Source organism: Hemibagrus wyckioides, linkage group LG07 (genome assembly GCF_019097595.1).
Source record: "Hemibagrus wyckioides isolate EC202008001 linkage group LG07, SWU_Hwy_1.0, whole genome shotgun sequence".
Classification (NCBI taxonomy): Eukaryota; Metazoa; Chordata; class Actinopteri; order Siluriformes; family Bagridae; genus Hemibagrus; species Hemibagrus wyckioides.
The window spans coordinates 25,225,950-25,247,084 of NC_080716.1; the positions used below are offsets into that span (position 1 = coordinate 25,225,950).

Sequence of the window (21,135 nt, forward strand, 5' to 3'; positions counted from 1 at the left end):
AAAATAGCAGCTATGAAGTGTCAAAGGGGGGGAAGTGCACCATTACTGAGGTTATTATATTTATTATTGAGGGCTTTATTATTATTTGTGTGTTGGAAGTCACTTGAAATGAATGGGCTTAATCCAAAAGCTCATTAAAATGCAAGCAAATAGTTTCTGTCAGTTGAATGTTCAGAAGTAAAAGCACTCGATGGCTCAAGGAGAAATAATATTAATTGATATAATTTTTTCAAGGAGATTTATGCGGTGTTCATGATGACTGGGAACTGGAAAATTTCCAACTTCAGACTTCCTACATTGGTACTTCCTCTCAGACTGGAAAACCAGGAAACTTGAATTAATGGGCCGTTTGTTGAACATGAAAGAACGGTTTTGACAAAAAAAATCTTGCAGAAAGTGAGTTACCATTTTAAAATATTGATATTTCTGGTTCTTACTTTTCACTGTGAGCCACCATGCTGAAATGACCTCACAGAATTGCACCTCAGAGCTTTATAACTTGGAAAGTCATTCAAATGAATCTTTAATGGAAGTCGGAAACTTCCTAGCTATTACCCTGTCATGACTTCAGCATTATTTCCAGTTAAAGACATCCATCTCTTCTAAAGAGCTCGGGGCAACATTTTGAACTTCCCTTTGAAAAAACAGTGTGTTGGAGCAGTTAGAGCTTTTACAAACAGAAACCAAAACAGTATTTCCTTGTAGCACAGTGGTAGCATTATTGCGTTAGAAAAAGTCAAACAGCTTGCAAGTAGCTTAGAGTTTATAAATTAATTATTTTTAGTTAAACAGCAGCTCAGATTGTATTTCCTGTTTGACCAAAAGCACAGAATTACATTAATACCCATTAGAACATGTTATTGCTTGTACAGTAACAACTTGTACAGGGATTTCTAGCAATTTTGCTACACAGAAACAGATTATAAAATGTGTGTACACAGTAATCAAAATTTTGGTTTTAACCCACTGCATTAGGATTAGAAATATTTTAAAGTTTCCTTTATGTAATAGACTTGGAATTAAAATTTAATGAGCATCATCATTTTTCTGAAGGTTTATTTTTTGCGTTACGACTTAATACCAACAGCAAGTTAACTGACAGTAACATATGGAAAGATTTGTTGCTTATGGCTTCTTACTAACACAACAAGTCAAGTTTGTCTTATTAACTTAAAGAAAGAGAAAAAATACAGGCTGGTGAAGGAACAGCTCTCTCTATAGCAGCTATAACATAACTGACTTGATTTACAGATGTTCCACAACATTAAAATGTACAGTGAGGGAAAAAATGATTTGATCCCCTGATGTCCACTGACCCCAAAATGATCAGTCTATAATTTTAATGGTAAAAACATCCCGAAAAACCCATTTCAAAAAGGTTATAAATTGATTTGCATTTTAATGAGTGAAATAAGTATTTGACCCCTTCGCAAAACGTGACTTAGTACTTGGTGGCAAAACCATTGTTGGCAATCACAATAGTCACAATGGTCAGATGGGATTCAGGTCTGGAGACTGGCTAGGCCACTGTAGGACCTTAATGTGCTTCTTTTTGAGCCACTCCTTTGTTGCCTTGGCCGTGTGTTTTGGGTCATTGTCATACTGTAATACCCATCCATGACCCATTTTCAATGCCCATGGCCCCATCCATCTTAGCAGAAAAAAACCCCTAAAGAATAATGTTTCCACCTCCATGCTGTCATAGGCAGCATTCCTCCTCCAAACACAGCGAGATAAGCTGATGCCAAAGAGCTTAATTTTGGTCTTATCTGACCACAACACTTTCACCCAGTTTTCTTCTGAATCATTCAGATGTTCATTGGCAAACTTCAGACAGGTCTGTACATGGGCTTTCTTGAGCAGGGGGACCTTGCGGGCACTGCAGGATTTTAGTCCTTTAAATGTGTTACCAATTGTTTCCTTGGTGACTATGGTCCCAGCTGCCTTGAGATCATTGACAAGATCCTCCTGTGTAATTCTGGGCTGATTCCACACCATTCTTATGATCATTGAAACTCCATGAGGTGAGATCTTGCATGGAGCCCCAGACCAAGGGAGACTGACAGTTATTCCATTTCGTTGTGTGAATAATTGCACCAACTGTTGTCACCTTCTCACCAAGCTGCTTGGCGATGGTCTTGTAGTCCTTTCCAGTGATTGTACTTTTACAGTCCCCGACATCCTTGGACAGCTCTTTGGTCTTGGCCATGGTGGAGAGTTTGGAATCTGATTGATTGCTTCTGTGGACAGGTGTCTTTTATACAGGTAACAAGCTGAGATTAGGAGAAGTATAAAAGACACATGGAAGCCAGAAATCTTGCTGATTGATAGGGGATCAAATACTTATTTCACTCATTAAAATGCAAATTCATTTATAACTTTTTTGTTATTCTGTCTCTCACTATTCAAATAAACCTACCATTGTCACATAATGGTGGCCTCCACAAGGCAAGATCAGACCCAAAGCGCAGGGATAGCAGCCAGTTGGGATAATATACTTTATTTTTTAAAAATAAACAGAACATGCATGGAAACACTGGGGGGAAAACTCAAAACAAAATAAAATCCAGCAAACAGAAGAGGCACACAATAACGACGAGGACTCAACAAATACAATAGAAACCCTATAAATAGGGAAGGTAATTAGTGAAACACGAGGGAGGGGTGTGCAGAGGTGAGAACGGGCTAAGGATCGCGGTGGGGCAAACACGTGAAGACACATGGTACAGGTATAAACAAACCCTGTCAGACCGCCCTCTGGTGTTCAGGCAGGGAACTGTCCAGCAGTCCATGACAACCATTAAAATTATAGACTGATCATTTCTGTCAGTGGGCAAACGTACAAAATCAACATGGGATCAAATAATTTTTTCCCTCACTGTATCTATAAATAGCTAAATAGCTATGATAAATTAGCTTTAAATCACTTGCTGTGAGACATATTGGAAAATAATCTACTTAAAGGTAGGATGTTTTACACAGCAAAAGCCTAAATACATTATTTTGTTATAAAAAAAAAAATATATATATATTCACTTGTAGCTTAACTAGCTTGATCTAAAACATTACCCTGGTTCTGGTGTCTAGAATCTGCTATCATAAATCTAAAGATACCTCTGACTAACATCCTTCATCCAAACAATAGTCACATTAAATAGTACTATATTGCTGAGGATTATTGCTTATTTACTTTGGGTGGAGAAAAGATCATATGATGTAAATGTGATAATTATGGGAGGATACTGACAGGAACAACATGTTGAAGTCTGGATTGTGTAAGCATAACAGCACAGGCCTCTGTGTGTGCTGATGAAGAGTGAGTATATCTCAGCTGACCTACTGATTCGATTAAGTACTGACCTACTGATTCGATTAAGTTAAACCAATTTCAGGATTTACTGTAATGGGATTGTAATTGAGGAGAGCTTTTGGAATTTGACAGTGGGCAGTATGGTAATAATGTCTGAATTTGGACGCAAACTAGTGTTGTCGCTGTTTTATACTCATTGTTTAAAATGCTTAAAAGCATAAAAGAAATGAATTTGATGGTGTGTGTACAGAGGAACTGAAAATACATGATAGTAATAGCTAAGAACTTAAAACCTGATGTACAAACCCTGAGGAAAACAGGTTGAGAAAATTCTGGCACAGTAAATGAATGTCCTTTATCAGCTCTGAAAAGTGCATGTATTTATATAATAATTTAGTAGGAATATATTAGTAATAATTTTTCCTTTTTAAAGTAATGGCCAGTCTAAAAGTATGGGAACAGCAAGGCTGATTCGTTTGTTTTTGCTAAACACATAAAGCCATTTGGGTTTGAGTTGAAAGATGAATAAAATTAAGCTGATCAGAATTTACATCTAGATGTTTTAAATAACTTGGCACCTTTTGTTTGTACCCACACCCTTTGTGGGCTAGCAAGTGATTGAAGCCTCGCTTGCCTATAATCTTCAACACAGGAATTTACATTTACACCTAGACTGACCTCTGATGCAACATCATTTTATTGATGCCAGTTTGTTATTAAACCGTGTTTATAGTACAGTGTCATGCTGTTCATAAGAGATTGTACATTGTTTTGTAATTCATTAGCACATCATAAAAGAACAAGACATAAAACAACAATGAAAACACACAAAAATAAATGTAGATATTTATTTTCTGTAACTAAAGTATTGTTCAGCTTGTGTCTGGCTAGTAGTGAAGTCTCTAATCAAGCTCTGAATTTTGGTCCTTATTAGCTTATTTAAGGATTTAGTGATTACGTCTAAGCTTTGTGACAAAAATATAGATTGGAAATGTTATCTGAACCAGGTCCATAAATGGATTGTTTTTTTTCCCTTTTTTTCTTTTACAGGAAAATATTTGACTAAGCTTTGACTCAAACAGTGCCATCTTGTGTTTTGGCATCGAGACCTGCATATCTGAAGCTTTCCTGTGGAAAACTCACCAGGTTTAATTGACAGTAATAAATTTCTCATAGGCACACAGATCTGACCTTTATCGATCTTGCTGGTGGATCATGGTGTACATCCATGTGGCACATATAGCTGCTCTGCTATCATCTTGTGTCCCCTTCAGCCTCATAATTTAGAGTGGCAGGTGGGATGGAGAAGTCGGTGTGTTGTGCGTCTTTTGCTGGACCTTCAGCTTCGTCGGCTCTCTTTTGATCATACTGATAGAGACGTCCACTTTCCAAAAGTCTGACAGGCCGAAATTCGGCCTCAACATTCCCATGACCATCTCTAGTTATGCAGCGTTGGTGTGTCTTAATGCATCCATCATCTTTCCATGCTACTTTCTAAAAGAGAACAACGAGTTCTACAGCCACCACATGGTAGCTGAGATCTTCTCATGCACAGCAACGCTAGGGCACCTTGTGGAAGTTTGGATCATGTGGACTGAGTCCGAATGCTATATGGCAACTGGACCAGGTCTGCTACAGGTGTCTCAGATGTACATAGCAAGCGCCATCTTTTTCTTTTTCTTCAACACTGTGACGTTCAAAGACCACCCAGCTGTGATATGGAGCTTGGCTGTGTATTGCCTGTGCTTCGTCGGCACATTTGTCAGCATCATTTGCTGTGCATTTCAGGACAAAGACAAGCAGAAAGGGCTAATAGGATTCAGTCTGATTGCTGCTGTCATGTACCTGAGTGCCTCCTGGCCTGTATTCCAACTCAGCCAAGTTCTGGGTCAAAGAGTTCACCATGGGTCAGAACAAGATGATCTGGGACTCTGGCCTGAGACTAGGCTGATTATTGTGGTTGCATTGACTGCCCTGAACTTCTTGCTTTACGTGCTCGGCGTATGTTGTTTCTGCATGTTGAGTTCGAATAATGATGATGAAGAAGAGCACAGTACAAACTCAACCTCCTCTGATCCTTGTCCAAAACAACCGTCAGATAAAACACGAGCACCTGTGCAAAGAGAACTGTGCAGAGATCTACAGCAATACAGCAGGACACACAACAATCAGACCCTGAACCACAAAGATCTGAGGATCCAACAAAACACTGTTCATGTTTCTGATTTAAATATTCACTTTACTATTGTTAATAAATGTGTACTGCTTTGAATCATAATGTGAATTGCTCCATCATCACGCTGCACCATGGCTAATCCTAAACACACATCTTTAATTCACTAGTGCTTTACTTGATATTAAATTTCTAGATGTATGTGCATTATGTGTATGGGCATTTCATATGAGTTAAAATTCTACAAAGTAGCACACTAAACAATCAGAGACAGGTCAAATAATCGATGGAATCACTGTTCATGAAATAAATACCTGCTAGAACCAGCTCAGAAAACCCCTTCATGGTTCTTTTGATTAAGAAAAGGGTTTATATAGAACATTTTTAGGGTTCCAGAGATACAGTGACCCTTTTAAATTCTATATAGAACCTTTTCTTTTAAGAGTGTTGAGCAATTTATCAACACTAAACTTTTTTTTTTAATTGAATAACGACACATTGGACTTATATCAGTTTACACTTGTGCTACAGTCATCCCTGAACCCCTCTAATCCTTAACCAGTCTCAAATGTTCCTCTCTATTCAAGTTAATAGCACAAAAAACACAAAAAAAAGTGCTAAAAAGTGAGACGTAAACACTGACAAATCCATATAACAGCACTGTGGTATAATCCGTCATAAACACTGTAGTGATTAGTAGAGACACCTCTTAGTATGTGACGTTATAGTAATGTATCAACACAGAAATGAACCAGAACCAGTTTTTAATATTTTAATGGGAGCAACAAACTGATTATTTCAGCTTTACCTCTCTCTCTATCTATTTTATATCACTTACACATCACACCACTCTATCACTGATTATTTTCAAATTCTATCTCTCCGTCTCTCTCTTTCCCACCCTCCCTTCCTTCCTTCCTTCCTTCCTTCCTTCCTCCCTCTCTCTGGATCTGAACTGAACCAGTTCTTTTGTTGTACACCAATTAATTCACTGTTTTATGAAGAAGTGTTATAAGCTGTAGGCCCAACACACATAAAAACTTTAAACCCCTTGCAAAAAACACTTCATATTAATCATGTCACAGATTACACTGCTGTGACAGCACAACACAAAGAAATAAATTCTGTACTTGGAATGTCTTGGAACAGATCAATTCAAATCTTCATTTTAAACAAAACATGTAATAGCAGGTGATTGTACTTTTACTGTACCTAAATATACACAGTCTGCCTTTCAGTGCCGGTAACTTTTTCTGTGGAATTTTTCTGTGATTTGTACTGAAATAGCAGTAAATCACCATTTGCCAGGGAATTTCTTTAGAGGATTGATATTTTGCAAACTCATTTGAGTCCAGACTTGCAAATACATTTTATATGACAATATCAAATACCAGAGGAGCTGCTTTAAAAATATCAGCTAGCTCAAGAGTATGAAAATCCAAGCAGTATAGTACTTCCTCTGCATCAACACAGTGCCAGAAATAAATAAAATAAAAACCTTTAACACACACACACACATACAGTTCCCTGTGATTTTCTTTTCCTGATATTTATAGTTCCCTCCCTTTACTTTTCCTGTTATTTACTGCTAGTAAATGTGATATGAGATTTACTTCTGTTAAACAACTTAGAACACGTTTTGTGGCAGACCCTGTAATGTTTGAATAAGCAAAAAATATTGGAACACATAGTCTTCTTGCTAGCATTAGGCCTGTAACCCAATGCCACCACCAAACTGTTGCATTCTTCTGTGTTGATGCTTAACCAGGCTTGTAGCGCAGCATCTTTCAGCTGTTGTGTGTTTCGGGGCGTTTCTCCATTCAGTTTTCTCTTCAGGTGGTGAAATTCTGCTCAGTTAGTTTAAGGCCTGGTGATAGACTTGGCTTAAAATCTTATACTTGATAAAAATCATTAAGTGAGTTGAGTGTGTATTGGGTCATTGGGTCATGCTCCAGTTCCTCCTAGTTAGATTGGATGTATTTCTATGTAAATTGGCAATGTAAATTAAATGTAAATTAAATAAGTAAATTAATTATGTAAATTAAAAGCTTCTTAAGTCATTCTGTTGCTAGCATCATGAATAAATATTACTGATTTTGTTCCTGAAGGAGACATGTAAGCCCAAGCCATGATACTACCATCACCATGTTTCACAGATGAGCTTGTATGTTTTGGAGCCGATCCTTTATTTCTCCATCTAACAGGTATGGTAAGTTCACTGTCTTATAGGCTGAATATATTCTATTAAGAATTACAACAAATATTAAAATGTATACCCGATGTGCTTGTCTGTATATGTGTGCCTCTTCCCCTTTAAATTTTCTGACCATGTAATGTAATCCCTGTTAATTTCCTGTCTTAGCTCCCCTTAGTCTTAGTTTTATTTTTTTTATTAGTTTATTAATTAATTAATTAGGGTTAGTTTATTAATATTAGCTCCCAGGATATGTATCTAGTGAAGGATAAATCTATCCAGACCTGTCAAATCCATCCTGATTCCCTACGTCAGGTTGAAGTCTCATCACTTGAAGTTCATTTGCCACATGGACCACCTGGAGATACATGGGATTACTGTAAATTGTACCACTTAGAAACCATGAAGATGGCTTTGGACCACAATTGATATAACCAGCTCTCTTTCAAGGGAACACAACACTGTGTCATGGTTGGGCTATGGGAAGGCTTCATCGTGGAAGTTGTTTCTGAGGCTCTGTGTGCACACACAAATTTAATGGCTTGGATAGGACATGTGACAAAGGTAATACGTGCCAACAAGTCCATATAAGGGCATGTCACATTACTCCGGCTTCTTTGTCGTCAAGAAGTGCTCTGTGTATGTTTGTGTCAATTGTTGGTCCTGGGGGACAAAGGATATTATGGCAAGCAAGCAGTTTAAGAGGAGTGTGTATCCATGGCCCCATTTTATCAGGGAGGATGACACGAACTTAGGGTCTTTCCCTTTCTCTTGTCCTCTACCCTGACTTCGATATCCCCATTTCAGATTCAGGAGCTCACTCTGTGATTTCCCCCAAAATGGAAGAGGAAATGTTGCTTACTGAATTACCTGGATGACTGGCTCATTCTGGCCCAGTCAAAGGCTATGGCAGCCAGTCATTTAGATATTGTGCTTGCCTATATGAGGTCTCTAGACCTCAAGTTGAACCCAGAGAAGTCTGTGCTTTCTCCTTCTCAGAGAGCTACTTTCTTGGGAGTAGTCTGGGATTCCATCATGATGCAGGCATGTCTGTCTCCTGCTCGGGTGGCTTCCATCTTGTCAGCAGTGAAAGCTATTCGGCTGGGCCAAAGCCTCTTTGTTGCTGGGCCGTAGAGAGTGCTCGGCCTCATAGTGGCAACAGACAATGTTATCCATTTGGGTCTGCTTCGCATGAGGCCATTCCAGCTCTGGCTCAGGGGTACGGGCTTTCATCCCCACAGGCATTCCCTCAGGGTCATAAGGATTATGAGCCAGGGGTTTGTACCCTTCTTATGTGGAAAAGACCCCAGTTCCTGCGCTTGGGTCCCACTCTAGCGGTGCGTCATCATCACAAGACTCTTTTGTAGCCTCACTTTCAGGATGGGAAGTGGTCTTGGACTTCTGCCCTGCCTAGGGTCTCTAGGAGGGCCCTTATCTCTCATAGAGTATAAATTGCCTGGAGATGAGGGCTGTGTTTCAAACATTGAAACACTTCGTGCTACACTTTGGTGGTGTCCTATATCAATCATCAGGGTGCTCTGCATTTATGCCCTATGTTCAGGTTGGTGCAGCAGATTCTGCTCTGGGCAGAGACGGGGTATCTTTTGCTAAGAGTGATTTTCATTCCAGGGTACATAAATTGGGATGCAGACTGCCTGTCAAGGCAGGTGCCAAGGCCCGTGGAGTGGAGTCTCCACCCGCAGGTGGTGGAGTGCATTTAGCAGATTTTTGGCCAGGCGGAAGTGAATCTCTTTGCCTCCAAAGAGTCGACCCACTGTCCGCTATGATATTCCCTTTCTCACCCAGCCCCTCTGAGCCTGGATGCTCTGGTACAGACGTGGCTGAGGCTTCACCTGTATGCCTCTCCTCACAGAAGTCCCAGCCAAAGTGTGCCATGATCTTCTTGTAGTGGAGACTCTGTTGAATGCTAGGGCTCCCTCCACTAGGAAGTTGTATGCTCTGAAGTGCGTACATTTTCGCCTCTGGTGTGATCAGCAGGGCCTGTCCCCCTCCACTTTAAAAGTGTACATAGTCGCCATTGCTGCAAACCACCAACCTGTCCTTGGGGCCTCCTTGTGTAGGCACCCTCTGGTCTCTTGTTTTCTGCATGGTACCAGGCAGCTGAGGCCATGCTGCAGACTGCGCCTCCCTTCCTGGGACCTCTCTGTGGTCCTGAAGGGGCTGCTGGAAGCTCCCTTTGAACCAATGGAGTCATCCCCTGAGAAGTTTCTGACCATAATGGCTCTGCTCTTAGCCTTGGCCTCCCTTAAAAGGGTTCTCTCAGTCACCTCCTCCTGCTTAGAATTTGTCTCGGCCATCTTGCAGGCCTTCTGGAGAGGAGAGACTGCACTTGCTTTGCCCGGTAAGGGCCCTGAGAACTTATGTCCACCACTCAAGCTTGTGGCATAAGTCCTTCTCCCTGTTTGTCTGCTTTGGCAAGATGCTGCGACGCTTGCCACTCGCACTTCCTTGAGACAGGTAGAATTTTGACCTATGAGTAATTTGACCTATATGCCCTAATTTGGACTTGTTGGCACATATTACCTTCGTCATGTGTCCTATCTGAGCCATTAATTTGGCGTGTGCACACAGAGCTTCAGACACAACTTTCTCAATGAAGCATTCCCACACTTTGTGACAATGTACATTGATAAAAGTGCTATATAAATAAAAGTGAATTGATAAAAGATGAATCAATAACTGGTTATGTTACACAAGCGACTCTCAGATCCCTACATAGTTTTTTTTGGTTCCAAATCCCCAGAAACTTACATCATTTGGTTTTTCAGAAATGATTCCAAGAAGAACCTCTTTAGGAAGCAAAGAACTCTACATCTTGCAAACCAGACTTTCTAGCACTCAGCAGGGAGTCTGGTACTTTTTGTCAGTAAATGTGGCCAATGCTTACTTTCACAGAAACAGGACATTTGGTTGACAGGGCAGATGACAGACCACAGCCACTGTGAGATTACCTCACTTACTCACCGCTAACTTTTTCCAACAAAACTCTTTATGTGTATAGACCAGAAAAATAGAATAGAACCAGAAACTGAACTAAAGGAAAAAAGCTTTGTTCACTGAACAAATAGTTTGTTGAATCGAGTTCATTCTAATGCATATGAGGTGTAAATAAAAGACGTAATAATATACAGTGTGTCATGTTATTATTTTTTTTCTTGAGTTCTTTGGCAATTTATCTAGATTATTTTTAAAATCTATAGAGTTTCTTTCTCCATTTGTATGTGGTGTAATTGATTTAATGTTGAATTTTTACTGAGTAAAAACCCTTACTGAACTTCTTGTTGTTATTTATGATAATAAAGGTAAATCCTCCTGGTTAAAGTGATTGTTTTATTATGTTTTTGGTTCTACAGATATTCAATTTTTTGTTATATTCTAATAAAGCATTGCTGTTGCTCCATGCTGTACCACATGGTGGCGTTCTTGGACTGTGTTGCTGAAGGGCATCAGCTCTTTACCTTGTTCTCTCTGGCCTTCATCTGATACTCATTAGACTGAGCAGTGATGGTGAGTCCCACTGTGCTCATAATGAAGCAATGAAAAAATACAGAATTACAAACAGAAGATTGCTCTAATAACACACACACACACACACACACACAAAGAGATCGACTTCATATTCTGACTAAATCAATTATTATTAATTATTATTTTAGCCTCAGCAGGGTATATACACTCAGAGGCCACTTTATTAGAAACACTTGCAAACCTGCTCATTTCTGCAATTACACATTAAATGCATAAATTCATTCAAATATAGGTCAAGAGATTCAGTTTATTTTCACCTCAAACATTTGAATATATATACATACATTCAGGTCTGGAAAAACATAAGAGACCACTGCAAAGTTTTGTTTCATTTTTTGTGAACTGCTGACAATATTTCTCCTAAATTCCAAATATAACTATTGTTATTTAGAGTGTATATTTAAAGGAAATGACAACACATCAAAATAACCCAAGATCATGCAGTATTTGCAGAGCTTTAATAACTCAAATAAAACAAAATGCAAATAATTTGTAAACAAATTGTGTTAATGCTTTGGCTAAATAACAGTATTTGGTGAAATAACCCTGATTTGCATGCATTTTGGCTCCATGCTCTCCACCAGTTTCTCACATTGCTGTTGGGGAACATTATACCACTCTTTTTTGCAAAAAAGCAAACAGCTCAGCTTTGCTTGATGGTTTGTGACCATCCATCTTCTTCTTGATGACATTCCAGAGGTTTTCAATAGGGTTCAAATCTGGAGATTGGGCAGTGGTCTTTTATATATTCAGGGATATAGTATATGTTCTCAGTGACATGTTAGCGACAGATGAGCTGCTTTGAGTATTTCAGAAACTGGTCCGGACCTGGAACCCAGTGTGTTTTTTTTTTGCTGTTGTAGTCCATCCAGCTCTGTGAAATGCTTTATGCTTATCACGTTTGTAAAGAGTGGAGTCTTCCTCTCAGCGCAAACCATTCTTTTCTGGTCATTCTCCTCCAAACTCTCTCATCATTGAGGTTTCTGCTCACAGTTGGGTGTGTTTTTTTCTTTCGGTTTTTGTTTTTCACACCATTCTTTGTGAACTCTACAGACTGTTGTGTCTGAAAATTCCAGGTGATCAGCAGTTTCAGCCCGTCTAACACCAACAACCCTGGCACAGACAAAACAAATAACAAAACAACAACATGATTTTATTTATTGCTTCATGCTTCATGCTTTATGATTGGATAAATATATGAATGAGATCCACTTTGCTTATTTAAAGTGTCATAGTTATTAAATATAATTTTAAAAAACATTTATTTTTACAAATTATTTAATAAAGTTTTAATAAACTATTTAATAAACTTTTCTCAAGCCAAAAAGTTAAACTAAAATATATATATTATATTTTTATTTAGTTATTTATAATATTTATATTTAGGGTTTTTTTTTTTTAGTCAAATTCAACAACATCAATCATCATCTCAAATCTAATCTAAATTTTATTATTCATACAGCATATTTAAGTTCAAATTAAAGTTTTATTTGCCACATACACAGTACAAAATGTAGAGAAATGTGTTATGGACTGTCCGTGTCATAAAAACAGATCAGTGAGAATAAAAATCTACTAAGAATAGAATTACAATAGTATTGTTTCATTTAACAAACAGTAAACACAAACAAATCGCCTGATGCTACGATATAAAGTAAAGCACCGAAGTTGGGATGTAAGGCAGCTATGTGCAGTAATGCTCAGGACAAAACACAGCTGTTTAAAAGAGCAGACTTTGCATGTGTGTTTAAACCATCAATTCTGAAGGTCTCCCCCTCCAAACACACTGCTGGATGAGCTGCATTTTTGATGTCGTGTATAAATCACCCTTAGTTTATCTGCAGAGTTGATGAAAAGTGGCCTACTTCAGCCAATCCGGCTTTTTTAGTTTATTGTTGATGTCATTTGTAGAGTCTACTAATCATTCATTCTTCGTCAGTAAGGGCTTTATTCTGGTCAAGGTCGCGGTGGAGCCGGAGGCTATCCTGGGAAAAACCTAAGGAAGGAATACACCCTGGATGAGGCAGCAGTCCCTAGTGGGTCATTACAGAGACACACACACACACACACTCTTACCGTGGTGATTTAGAGTCACAGATCCACCTACCAGCATGTTTTGGAAGGTGAAAGGAAACTGGAGAACCGGAGAAACATATGAAACTCCACACACACACACACACACACACACAGTATCTACATACACACACACGGTGAGTCTAACCCTGTACCCTGGAGCTGTGAAGGAGCAACACTAGCCACTGTGCAGCTTTCTGTTTTTCTGTGTTTCACTTCAATCTCCATTTACAAAACATTCATTCATTTCATTTATTCTTAGTAAGTGTTTTATTCTGGTCAGGAACCAAAGCAACTATTGACTCATATATGATATATATAATCATATGATTCATGTACAGATGTGTGTGTGTGTGTGTGTGCATTTGACACTTCACATGTTTAACACATATTTGAATTGAACTTTTTATATGTCCTGCATGTGTTTCTATTTCTCGGGATGGGGCGGTGGTTTTAGAAGCATAGTGCTTATTTTTCAATGTGCAAAATTTGTGAATATTAAGTAATAATTAATGCTAACATTAAGTAATGCTAGTATTTCTAAGTAGAGTAATTATGATGTTATTTTATATTAATATTTATATATGTTACATTATTGTTATATGTTATATTATATTCTTTATAAAATGTAAAATGCATGTTTTTTTTTATTTAGAATTTTGTTTATGTTAATATTTTTAATATAGTGCAGTGTGTGTATTTCATTGTCATTTAGGGAATTTTGTGAAGGTTACTTTTTCCAAGTGTAGAACATATTTATATTCTCAGCTGTAATTCATTTTTGACCCAATTTGACTCGTTTCCTATTTACACTTTTGTATAATGTGGTTTTATTTTTACATATGAATTTCTGACACAATAATTCTTTCACAAACATGATCACACAATGACCACATATTGCGTTTGTATTTACAGCACTTCTATTCACATGCGTTCACATATCACTCGCATCGCAACATGTAAACATCTCATTAAATGTACTTCATTCATACACGCCATTCGTTTATTTACCATTTATTTTTCACATGTGTATTCTTCCACATGTTCTTTATCTTCACCCTTGAAATTTTTCCATATGTACGGCAGATGGTTCCATTTTTCATTTCATTACAGATTGAGTAAATAATTATGGTTTTTTTTTTTATTAGTTTGTGATTAGATGTGCAATTAAATGTGTCTGCCGTTATTTCCACACATACAGTTCCACTCACATAACCACATAAACATAAAATGTGTGTGGTTAAAACGCTACAGCTGAAAAAAAAAAAAGGTATTAGAACTCTACTGGAAAAAAAATCAATAAATAAAAAAGAAACTATCCAAATAAAAAAAAGTAAGGCATTTTGTTTTTCACAAATAATTTAGAGTAAAAGTGGAACAGACTATTTATATATGTGTAGTTTATTAAAAAATATATTTATTATAGGTAACAGTGACAGTAACTATTGTACATGTCCAATTGAAAGACAGCCTGCCAACACAAAGCCTCATTACATATGGCAGAGAGTGAGGTAAAAGCCACAAACCTGGCCATGTAATATCTTCAAGCTGCAGTGTTGAGCTGAATATTTTGTCCACATGACAATCCACTGCAAGATATTGTACTGGAATATGATGCACAGGTTCAATTAGGGATTTGGCATGCAGAACAGCAGCCAGCCACATGAGTTGAAACCTGAGCGCTCTCTGATGAGGAGTGTGGTAATCTGCTCACGTCGCCTCGCATTCCTCCTTCATATACACAGCTTGCCATCTCTCATGGCTTGTATAAGCTGAATAGAGCATGTTTTACCTTTTTTAGGTATAAAAAAAAAATCCTGAATTCAACCCCAGATGTCTCACTAACAGACACAGACGTAAAGCCAATTTTATTTGTGAGACGGCATGGCAGAAACTTCAAACGTCATTTTGTCTCGAGCAAAAAAAAAAATAAGAGAGAGAATATGAGAGAGGATTGAGAGAGAAAGAAAATAAAGATTGCTTGGAATTTTACTCGGTTCTGAAGTATGCAACCTTCCCCCATGCGGCATCGGAGGTACCAATTTATTCATCACAAACAGTCAGGAGCAACACGCCGACCACCGCTTGAATGCTTTACATAAAGTGGGAATGGCAATGGGAGAAATGCAGACTGACTTCGCACTTATTAGCTATGACCAGAATTCTAATAGCCACAGCTGAGAAAGTATGGACTTGCACACAGTCGCAAGGTGTGTTACAGTTGTGCTACAGATGTGGGGTGTTGCAGATGGGAGGTGTTTGCAGTTGTGAAGTGTTAGAGATGGGGGGTGTTGCAGATGGGAGGTGTTTGCAGTTGTGAAGTGTTACAGATGTGGGGTGTTGCAGATGTGAGGTGTTATAGCTGTGAGGTTTTGCAGTTGTGAAGTGTTGCAGTTCTAAGGTGTTAAAGTTGTGAGGTGTTACAGTTGTGGGGTGTTACAGATGTGCACTGTTGCAGTTGTGAAGTGATAAAAATGTGGTGTTACAATTCACAGATGTTGTAGTTGTGAGGTGTTACAGATGCGAGGTGTTGTAGTTGTGAGGTGTTACAGATGTGAGGTGTTGTAATTGTGAAGTGTTACAGATGTGAGGTGTTGTAGTTGTGAGGTGTTACAGATGTGAGGTGTTACAGATGTGAGGTGTTGTAGTTGTGAGGTGTTACAGATGTGAGGTGTTGAAGTTGTGAAGTGTTACAGATGTGAGGTGTTGTAGTTGTGAGGTGTTACAGATGTGAGGTGTTGAAGTTGTGAAGTGTTACAGATGTGAGGTGTTGTAGTTGTGAGGTGTTACAGATGTGAGGTGTTGTAGTTGTGAGGTGTTACAGATGTGAGGTGTTGTAGTTGTGAGGTGTTACAGATGTGAGGTGTTACAGATGTGAGGTGTTGTAGTTGTGAGGTGTTACAGATGTGAGGTGTTGTAGTTGTGAAGTGTTACAGTTGTGAAATGTTACAGTTGTGAAGTGTTGTAGTTGTGAGATGTTACAGTTAGTGTTAATAATGATTCATATTTTGTAAATACAACAAACAAACAAACAAACAAACCACCCTATATAAGCAGCAGGGTAGTGTTCAGAATACTCCAGAAAAAGCCAAAATATACTGAAGTGACTTTCAGCCTTGAGCCACCTTAAGTCCTTTGGGACAGACATCAGGCTACCATCCAGGGATAATGGATGGCTACACAAGATGGATAATAATAATAATAATAATAATAATAATAATAATAATAATAATAATAATAATAATAATAATAATAATAATAATAATAATAAAGAACAACTTGCTACTCCTTTAAAAAAACAAAAAAACCCTAAAAAGAAAATTGTTTTGTTACCCTGGTGAGGTTTTCTGTTTCTGACATGCAAGATCTCTGCTTCAGTAAGAATAAGAAAATATTTAGTGGAACTAAATATTTATGGGACAAAAAAACCTCAATAGCTGTGTTATACACACACACACACACACACTAATCATAATCCACAGCTGTAGCATTGTGTTAAAAAAACACAACCTGCTACCCAGTTGTTATGGTCATGTGGTATCTCTGCTTCAGTAGGAATAAGAATAGTGTTTAGTGGGGGAAAGAAACCCTACAAACGCAGCATGTTATTGTTTTTTTTATTTATTTAAAAAACACACTCCGATTTATTCATGTGTTTATGTAAATTACTGCCATCAACTGAATGCACAAACTTTCTTCTGGAAAAGACTTCCTTTCCCAAGAGAGTAAAACCAACAGTCTGTTCTTCATTTCTTTTGGAGCATAAATATCATATTTTAAATGCAGACATGAGGAGGAGAGGGGGGAAAAAAAAGAAAAAAGACGACGAGCACATCCGTACCCTAAATGATATGATGGCAGAGTGATGAAATGCACTTTGGAATGCGTTAAACGCATGGGGCATGTGCACAACATCTGCAAAGCGCATCTAGATCCGATCAGTAAAGTGTGGAGACAGCCACGTAGAACTGGCTTAAAACAAACTATGATTAATTTACGAGACGGAAAGACTTCAGAGATTCACAAGGAACATGTTCTTTTGGTTACAGAAAGGCCTTAATCGTGTTTTATTCTCATCAGATGTAACTGTCATGGAACACTGGGACACAAAAGCTTATAATGTTCAAAGAGCTGTATTCACAGAACATTTCATTATTTTTTTTTCTTTGACTTATAGAGGGGAACATGTTGTACAAATTAGATGTCCTGTACGTAATGTGAATGACGACAGAACAAGCAAGATGACAGGAACAGCCATATGTCACAAACGGCTCCTTTGCTAGTGTATCATTCCGTATTTCTATGAATTCTCAATTCTGATTGGTCAGAAAGTCTGAGTGAAGATATGTTTGTTTGTTTTTGTTTATTGAAATGTTTGTGAAAACACTTTGTGACAAGTTTTCCACCACAGGAAAGTCTTCAGGACAGGACATTCTACGTCCACTCTATCCAGAGGCTATAAGTGCATCCAAAATTTCATGCTTATGTACTATGTATGCCATTTTGTAGTAGAAATAGTTTGAATGATGTGTTTACACTATTGAAAAGAAGAAAAATAACCTGAAACAAAAAAGTGTGGAATGTTGGACACTTCATACACTCAACATGTACTGGAAGGGGGGCGGAGCTACCAGGTGCTGACACTGGATGATAACATTTTTTTTTAAGATGGCTGATGACACTCTGGTGGACAAAGATGTGTTATAAATGTCATTTTTCAACCACGTTGTATGACTTGTTTAAATGTCCACATTCTGCTAAAGCTAGCATTATCTGGAGTGTTTGATGTCATTTGCCATCGACTAGGAAATGGTTTATACTTCCAGTTAGTAAAAAAACAACCCTCAGTGTTCCATTTGAGACGATACGACCCTTCTAAATTTCATAGACTAGACAATAGAGTACATAGTGCATAGTGTAAGTGCATAGCACGTAGTATGTTATTTAGGACACAGCTCATGATTATCCACTTAAAGTCTGGGCACTAGAACATGGCTGGCTTTTAAAATAATGCCCACTATGATTCAGTCAAAGATTCCAAACTAGGAACATACAACAGAGGTGGGTGTGCGCAAATCAGCAAGATTTCGCAATTAAAGAATAATTGCAGATTAATGAAAAACAGCTTTTCAGCTCATAAATGTTGCCATGAAACAGCTCAGGAAGTTGGACCCAAGTGCAGCGTGCAATGTTTATTAACAATAGGGGAAATGAACTCGAGCCAAATCTCGATCCAACGTTGCGTTCATAAACCAAAATTCATCCAACACACGGCAAAAAAAAAAAAAATCCAATTAAGCTTCAAAACTAAATACAGCCTCTGGTCCAAATGCAACAAAACATACCAGGCTAGTGTCCTTACTAGAACTTTACAGTGCATTGTGAAAGGACGTCAATCCAAACACTGAGATCGAATGTATTATTTGAGTTAAAGCTTATTCAATCATTATTCACTTAGTGATAATCTGCAACAAATGAAAAGTGCAAAGGTTGAACAAACAACAGATTAGCTTAATGTTAGCTAGAAAGGGCTTTCGCTAGCCACTGAGTAAGCTATGACATTGCAAAGTGATATCATAGTTCGTAAACCTGTGTTAGAGTGAATTCTAATGAAATCCTTTGGATACACGAGTTGTGTCTCCGACCAGAGAATGCCGTAGAGGTGCGTCTCTTTTCTCCGCATTTCTTCACTCCTTGTGTACGATTCACGCGACTGCAGCCCAGAAATGTGGCTCTGATCAAGGATGTGATCTTTCCAGCCCTTCAGTCAGTCAGATAGGTTTGATGGAAATCACGAGCTAAATTTAAACAGGCACCTGCAGGAAATCTGTCATTTTTGGAGATGTAAAGTGGCTTCTCCAGCTACTCGAGCAGCAGCAACTTACAAATATTGGCTGAATATATTTAGCTTTCATGTCCTGAAAGTACATGATGCACTTCCTTTAGCAGTAAATCATGAGGTGTTTAAACAGATTACTGGACAACGAGTTCGACAAGCTGCATCCATGACATTGAGATGACCGTTTGCTCGCTTGGTAATCTGCTCATTTATTCCTCACCATTCCCAGGCAGAGCTTTCAGAGCTTTCACGTTAGGTGTTTTTTTTTTGCCCTCAGTACCCAAGTACCTGGTTCACATGTAGTCTTATGTGAAGTGGCCACTTTTAAAAAGACATTATTTTCATCAGAGCTGAACCAAAAGTGGAACCATTTGTCCGCACTGATTTTCAATACGCTATATTGCCTGACCAATCAGGTTACAGAAAACCAAAATGGAGGACAGAGTGGAGATGAAAAGAAAAAAAAAATGAATTAGACAATTTAAGCCAAATGGTACAACTGAAAAGCCTCATTTTCGCTGTAGTTACTCTAATATTGACCAATGAATCAAATTATATGTATTATATCTAATACATTAAGATATAATGTATCTATCGAGCTATTTTCTCTTGTATATATCATAAATATCGGGGAAAAACCAGCTGTTATAAACATAGCCATAATGGTGTTGTCACTCACAGTTGTGTGTGTGGATGTAGTCAGGATTAGGCTGGTTTAGTACCTGCATTTATCTGTGTTTGTGAACTGAAAGATCTCATATATCCTCCACTGAAGTCTGTTTAGCATATGGCTCATTTTGATATTTTAATAAACATTGTTATGTTGTAGATAAAGTGAGGCTGAGAAGAGGCAAATGCTGGAAGTCACTTTTAATGAATGTAATGCAGACAAGCCAAAATGGAGGCTATGGATCTAGGGTTAGGATTAGATATAATGTATACTTTTGTGGTGAGTTTGTAGCTGATAGTGGTTTATAAAGCATGAGGCTGGTGTGACTGTGAACAAGGAAGTGCATGTGTGTTTTGGGAAGTGGAGTCCTGTGTGGCTGTGTTTTGTAGGCATATTGGGAATTGGAGTTGATTGTAAGTGATTTGAGTTGGGGATCATGAATGTTAATTTCATTTGAAACTTTGTCATTTTTATTCCATGGTTTTTATATTTCTGGAAAAAGCTGCTTTGAGTCGACGCTCACTGTTAGAAGAGCTATACAAATAAATTGAATTGAAATTGAATTGATTATTAAAACAGTCATGATGTGGATCCAAATATCCCCAAAGTGCCAACAGTAGCTGGTATAAAATCTCTAAGCATTTTAAAGGAAATAGACTTTTTAAATGGTGGTGTCTAGCAGATGGATGCCGCATTTAATCCTTCAGGTGTTCACACGGCACTCGGGTGAGTATGTGAACAATGTCATTTAAGTCAAGTATAAATCAGGCCTGCGGAGTGCATTAAACACTGTACACTGGCACCAATTAAGCCTAGGACTATATTACATTGATAATACATCTTCACTGACAGCTCTTAATTCCAGACTTAATCCATCTCAAGGGATTCAGTTCTGCAGGAAAAGGTCAACAGATGCAGATTAAACAGCGATGGAATTAACTAATCTTAGTGAATCTGAAACAGTCCGGTGATGCCTGTGTTGGATTTAGGAATTTGGCACGGTCGGGATTTAGGAGCGAGAGAGAGAGAGAGAGTGAGAGGGAGAGAGAGAAAGATAAAGAGAGGAAGAGAGAAAGAGTGAAGGGAAAAAGAGAGAGAGAGAGAGAGAGAGAGAGAGAGAGAGAGATAAAGAAAGATATTGAGACAGACAAAGAGAGAAGGAGTGATGCGAAAGAGAGAATGAAAAAGAGACAGAGAGAGAGAGAAAGAGTGAAGGGAAAGAGACAGTGAAAGTGAGACAGATTGAGAGAAGTAGAGAGTGAAGAGAGACAGAGGGAGACAAAGAAAGAAAAGAGAGAAAGAAAGACACAGAGATAGTGAGAGAGAG

The 21,135-nt window shown here is 38.2% G+C and overlaps 1 long non-coding RNA gene and 1 pseudogene across 1 annotated transcript in view; one reads left to right on the forward strand and one right to left on the reverse strand.

The window, feature by feature from the left end:
- The first annotated feature begins 23 nt into the window (after positions 1-23).
- LOC131356160 (myeloid-associated differentiation marker homolog) lies at positions 24-10,972 on the forward strand (annotated as a pseudogene).
- Positions 10,973-11,442: 470 nt separating this feature from the next.
- LOC131355704 (uncharacterized) overlaps positions 11,443-21,135 on the reverse strand; it is a 65,513-nt gene continuing 55,820 nt past the window's right edge. Inside the window, exon 3 of the long non-coding RNA XR_009204901.1 lies at positions 11,443-12,339. This is a non-coding gene — a long non-coding RNA (uncharacterized LOC131355704). The remainder of the gene's footprint in view (positions 12,340-21,135) is intronic.